Source organism: Equus caballus, unplaced genomic scaffold, assembly GCF_041296265.1.
Source record: "Equus caballus isolate H_3958 breed thoroughbred unplaced genomic scaffold, TB-T2T unassigned-0001568, whole genome shotgun sequence".
NCBI lineage: Eukaryota > Metazoa > Chordata > Mammalia > Perissodactyla > Equidae > Equus > Equus caballus.
Genome location: NW_027222179.1, coordinates 20,001 through 26,241, shown reverse-complemented (window position 1 = coordinate 26,241; position 6,241 = coordinate 20,001).

Here is a 6,241-nt window from a genome sequence, read left to right as displayed (position 1 = left end):
TGTATTTGGAAGAAGCCAGTCTCACCCGTGTGTCCCCACAATGTCTCCCTCTAATTTTCTCACTTGCTTTTCCAGGGAACAGCTCACATCTTTGCATGCGCTTATTGGTCATCCATGCGTACCTCCTCCTCCCCAGGTGAAAGTGCCTGCTCTGTCTATTGGCCTTCCATTGTATTTGTATTTTTCAGTGTTGATTTCCCCCGGGTCTCCACTCCATTGTGGGGTTTTTTGTTGTTGTTGTTGTTTTTTTTTCTGCTTAAAGATTGCCACCTGAGCTAAGCCTCTGTTTCCCATCTTTGTCAGTTTCAGAGGGTAGATTTCTCAGTCTTGCTCTTTCCCAAGTTCTGCACGCCCTTGTGTGTGTGTGTGTTTTTTTTTTTTTTTTTGCTCAAATATTGAACCTAAGCTAGCATCTGTTGCCCATCTTCGTCAGTTTGAGAGGGTAGGTTTCTCAGTGTTGCTTTTTCCCCAGGTCTCCAAGTCCCTCAGTGTGTGTGTGTGTGAGTGTGTGTGTTTTCTTTGCAAGATTGGCACTTGAGCTAACGTGTGTTGCCAATCTTTGTCAGTTTCAGAGGCTAGATTTTTCAGTATCGCTCTTTCCCAAGGTCTCCACTCCCTTGCTCTTTTCTTTTCTTTTTTTTTTTTTTTTTTGGCTTAAAGATTGTCACCTGAGCTAGGCTCTGTTGCCCTGCTTCCTCCGTTTCAGCGGGTACCTTTTTTCAGGGTTGCTTTTTCACCGGGTCTCCTCGCCATTGTATTTTTATATTTTTTATTTTTTTTGCTTAACGATTGCCACCTGAGCTAGCCTCTGTTGCCCATCTTCTTCAGTTTCAGATGGTAGATTTCTCAGTGTTGCTTTTTCCCCAGGTCTCCACGCCCTTGTGTGTTTCTTTTGCTTAACGATTGCCACCTGAGCTAGCCTCTGTGGCCCATCTTTGTCAGTTTCAGAGGGTAGATTTCTCAGTCTTGCTCTTTCCCAAGTTCTGCACGCCCTTGTGTGTGGGTTTTTTTTTTTTTTTTTTTTTTGCTCAAATATTGAACCTAAGCTAGCATCTGTTGCCCTTCTTCGTCAGTTTCAGAGGGTGGATTTCTCCGTGTTGCTTTTTCCCCAGGTCTCCACGCCCTTGTGTGTTTCTTTTGCTTAACGATTGCCACCTGAGCTAGCCTCTGTGGCCCATTTTCGTCAGCTTCAGAGGGTGGATTTCTCAGTGTTGCTTTTTCCCCAGGTCTCCAAGTCCCTCAGTGTGTGTGTGTGTGAGTGTGTGTGTTTTCTTTGCAAGATTGGCACTTGAGCTAACGTGTGTTGCCAGTCTTTGTCAGTCAGAGGCTAGATTTTTCAGTATCGCTCTTTCCCAAGGTCTCCACTCCCTTGCTCTTTTCTTTCTTTCTTCCTTTCTTTCTTTCTTTCTTTCTTTTTGGCTTAAATATTGTCACCTGAGCTAGGCTCTGTTGCCCTGCTTCCTCCGTTTCAGCGGGTACCTTTTTTCAGGGTTGCTTTTTCACCGGGTCTCCTCGCCATTGTAGTTTTTTATTTTATTTTATTATTTTGCTTAATGATTGCCACCTGAGGTAGCCTCTGTTGCCCATTTTCGTCAGCTTCAGAGGGTGGATTTCTCAGTGTTGCTTTTTCCCCAGGTCTCCACGCCCTTGTGTGTTTCTTTTGCTTAAAGATTGCCACCTGAGCTAGCCTCTGTTGCGCTTCTTTCTCAGTTTCAGAGGGTAGATTTCTCAGTGTTGCTTTTTCGCCAGCTCTCCACGCCCTGGTGTCTTTCTTTTCTGCTTAAAGGTTCCAACCTGAGCTAGCGTCTGTTGCCCATGTTCCTCAGTTTCAGAGGGTGGATTTCTCCGTGCTGCTTTTTACCCGGGTCTCCACGCCCTTGTGTGTTTCTTTTGCTTAACGATTGCCACCTGAGCTAGCCTCTGTTGCGCTTCTTTCTCAGTTTCTGAGGGTGGATTTCTCAGTGTTGCTTTTTCCCCAGGTCTCCACGCCCTTGTGTGTTTCTTTTGCTTAACGATTGCCGCCTGAGCTAGCCTCTGTGGCCCATTTTCGTCAGCTTCAGAGGGTGGATTTCTCAGTGTTGCTTTTTCCCCAGGTCTCCACGTCCCTCAGTGTGTGTGTGTGTGTGTGAGTGTGTGTGTTTTCTTTGCAAGATTGGCACTTGAGCTAACGTGTGTTGCCCATCTTTGTCAGTTTCAGAGGCTAGATTTTTCAGTATCGCTCTTTCCCAAGGTCTCCACTCCCTTGCTCTTTTCTTTGTTTCTTTGTTTCTTTCTTTCTTTCTTTTTGGCTTAAATATTGTCACCTGAGCTAGGCTCTGTTGCCCTGCTTCCTCCGTTTCAGAGGGTACCTTTTTTCAGGGTTGCTTTTTCACCGGGTCTCCTCGCCATTGTAGTTTTTTATTTTATTTATTTATTTTTTTGCTTAACGATTGCCACCTGAGCTAGCCTGTGTTGCCCATGTTCGTCAGTTTCAGAGGGTAGATTTCTCAGCGTTGCTTTTTCCCCAGGTCTCTACGCGCTTGTGTGTGTGTGTGTGTGTGTGTGTGTGTTCTGCTTAAAGATTGCCACCCGAGCTAGCCCCTGTTGCCCATCTTCGTCAGTTTCAGAGGGTAGATTTCTCAGTGTTGATTTTCCCCCAGTTCTCCACGCCCTCGTGCTTTTTTTTTTTTTTTAATTTCCTTAAATGTCGGCACCTCAGCTAGCCTCTTTTTCCCATCTTCGTCCGTTTCAGCGGGTAGACTCTCCGCCTGCCTTCGACAGACCCTCTGCGCTTGAAAGCTTTCCTCCTCCCGTCATCACGGTCCTTCTCGGATGACGTGCCTGGTTTCGGTTTGACCGTCCCCGCCCGCCCTGATTTTCTAAGTCCTCCCGGGAGCCCCGGGGGCGCTCCGGCCGCTCCGGGAAGCGGCGGCCTCCCGGCCGCACCGGCTCAGCCCGGCCCGGGCCGACCCCTGGCCTCTCTGGGGAACTCTCCCCGTCCCCTTCCCGGTGAGCGCCCGAGAAACCTTTTCCGGGTCCCCCTCCTGCGGCTGGGGCTGCGCCTTGGCGGCCGCGAGCCCGCGGGCGGACGCCCCGGGGCCGAGCTGGGCCGGGAGGCTGGGTCCGAGGGGGCGCCGGGACGGGATCTGGCGGCCCGGCGGCCCGGCTGTGCTCCCCGGCGGGCCCGCGCTCCGGCTCCGTCCCGCTGAGGCGGTCGCCGGTCGCCGGGTGCCACCTGGCGGCCGCTTTTATATCGTCTCTTTCCTCCGGAGCTCCGGCGACGCGGGCCAAGGGACGGGACTCGGCCGCGGTGACCGAGGCAGAGTCCCGGGAGGCCGGCGTCGCTGGCGGGATCTGGCCCGGTGGCGCCGGGGCGTGAGCGCGACGCCCGCTCGCCGGAGATTGGAGGTGCAGGCTACTGAGGGAGGTGGCTGTCGCCGCGCCGCCCGGTGCCGGCCGGGGTGTGGGGCCTCCCGGACGGGTCGACCAGCAGCCGCCGGTGCCCCTCCGTCCCCGGGAGGGGGTGGGGGGCCGCCGCGGGGGAACGGGCGAGGGAACTCGTCCCGTGCCCGGCCGTCGTCCTGAGGGCGGCCCGGTGGTCGGGCCTTCCGCGTCGCCGATCCCCTTTCCGCGCCCCGCTCCGGAGGTGGGGGACCGGCCGGGGCCTTGCGGGGGAGGCCCGTGGAGGGCGCGACGGGCTCGGCCGCCGGGCTGGCCTTTTCCCCACTGGTCTTCCGAGTCGACCGGCTCTGGCGGTGGGGACCGGGCCCGGTCCTCGGATGCCTCCTCCTCCGTGGCAGTTTTTTGTCCAAGTCCCGCCCTGGAGAAGAGCGTGGACCGGCCCCGGGAGCCCTCGAGGGCGGGCCGGGGAGGGCGTCCCCGGCCGGGACGCGTGCCCGGGGTGGGTCCGGGCCGTCGGACCGGACTTCTCTCTCCGAGTTTCGCGGGTCGCGTCTTTGTCCGGAGGTGGGAGGGGGCCGGCTCGAGGCGTAGGTGGAGCCCCGGCTGAGGGACGGGAGCCACGGTCCCGCCCCGGGCCCGGTCGCCGGAGGCTCCTCCGTGGAATTCTTTTCTAAGTCCTGACCCGGCGACTCAGAGGGAGGGACCGACCGGTCCCGGCCCGCGCGGGCGGCCCGGGGAGGCTGTCCCCGGCTCCCCCTGCCGCCACGCTTCTGGGGTCGACCAGATGGCCCCGGGAGCTCCGGGCCTGGTGGCGATGGGGTCGTGCTTGGGGTCTGGTGGCCGTGGCCGTGATCCAGGGGTTCCCCTCGTGATCCGTGGGTGGGCCCCGTCTCCGGGCGCGGCGATTCTTGCCCCTGAATGGGTGGTTTTGTGCCGCCAGATAAGTGCTGACACGCTCTGCTCGGGTGACAGTCGCCCGAGAGCTTCCGGGTGCCTGGATGCGTGTGCGGGGAGGTCTCCGGGCTCTGGCCGAGAATCGGACGCCCGTTTCCACCCCCGCCGCTTGAGCCGCCCGCTGGGGCCTGCGCGCCGGCTCTTGTGCGTTCCAGGCGTCCCCGCGACCGTGGTGCCACCTCCGGTCTCTGGTACCCGAGGGCGGCGGGGTTAGGGGCGCGGGGTCCTCTACCACGTGCACTCCCTGCCGCCGGCACCCGGGTGCGGTCGCGACTTACCCCGTCCCGCCGGCTCCGTGCCAGTGCGTGTCAGGCGTTCTCGTCCTGGGGTCGTCGCCCGCGCTTGCTAGAGGAGGAGGGGGGCCGGTGAGGCTGAAGCAGGCTCCTCCGCTGGCTGTCCTCGCCGGCCTTCCCTTGCTCGGGGATCCCTCGCGTTATGCTGCTGATCGATGTGGTGATGCTGTGCTCTCCCGGGCCGGGCCTAAGCCGTGCCAGACGAGGGACGGACGTTCATGGCGAACGGGACCGCTCTTCTCGCTCTGCCCGCGGGCCCCCTCGCCCGTTCTCCCCCGCTGCGAGTGGCGTGTGGGAGGTGGCAGGGGTGCGGAATCCGGCCCGACCTCGCTCCCCCGCCCCGTGCCTTGTGGCGTGGGCGGTGTCGGGGTCTCCGTGACGCGGCGGATGCTCCGCCTGTGCCTCTTGGCTGTGTCTCGCGGGCGGCCCTCCCCACGGTGGGGCGGGCCGTGTTGCCGCCGCGCCGCGCGCCTTCTTGGACGCGTGAGCGCGCTCCCCCGGCCGTTGGCGGTGCCCCTGGAGTGTTCCAGGTCGTCCCTCAGGCGCCCGAGGCCGAGTGGCGGTGTCGTTCCCTGTTCCCGTCGCCCTCCTCAGGTGACCGCTGCGCTGGTGTGTCTGAGAAGCGGGGGGTCGAGTCGGTAAGGGAGGCGTGCCCGTCCCCCTCGCGGGGGACGGGTGCCTCGTCGCCCCCACCCCACGGCGTGCCGTGTGGGGGCGGGCAGGCTCGGGCGCGTGCCCGCGTGTTCCCCTTGCTGGGGTTTCCACGCGGGTGTGGGAGTGATTGTGGCGGGCCGAGCCAGCGGCGTGATGCTGGCTCTTTGGTTGGGAGGTGCTGTTTGATCGGCACCTCCGTCCCAGTCTCTGCCTCCCTTGGTCTCGGCCTGAGGGGAGGCACTGACTTGGGAGCCGCACAGGGGCCTTTTAGATCCCTAGCTAAGCCCAGTGTGGCCGGAGATGGCGAGCCCGGGGCAGCGCGGGCTCGCGGCCCTGACCACGGACGCTCCGACTTGCTCTAGGCCTTACCTCTACCGCAGATCCCTCCTGCGTTGTGTGGCCATGGTGTCTGTAAGCGCCTTGGTGGGCCCGATGGCGGACGATGGGCGGGGGCGACACGCCCTCGGTGAGAAAGCCTTCTCTAGCGATCCGAGAGGGTGCCTTGGGGTACCGGACCCCCCTCCTCTGCGCGTAGTAGCCACGGACGCCACCACCGTGGCGCGTGGGCAGAGCCGCTCTTTGCCTACCGCGGCCGGCGCCTCCCCCCTCCGAGTCGGGGGAGGGTCACGCCCGGCCGGGCCGTCGTTGGGCGCGGGGCCGCGCGTGTGCGCGAGCGTGCGCGTGGTTCTCCCGTCGCGTGCTGGGGTGGGGAGAGGGCCCGGCCCTGTCCGGGCTCCGCCCCGCCGCGAGCGGCTGGCTCTCCGCTCGCTCCCGTCCCGAGCCGCAGCCGGTGGTGGCGTGCGGGCATGGGTGGGGGCCGCCGCCGCTCTCGGGCGCGTTCCCTCGGGACGTGGGTCCCGGAGCAGACCAGACAGGCAGACGGGTGGCTGGGTGGACGGGGCGGCCCCCGGCGGCGGGGGCGCCTCACGTAGGCCCCGGCGGTGGGGCCGGGCCCGCGG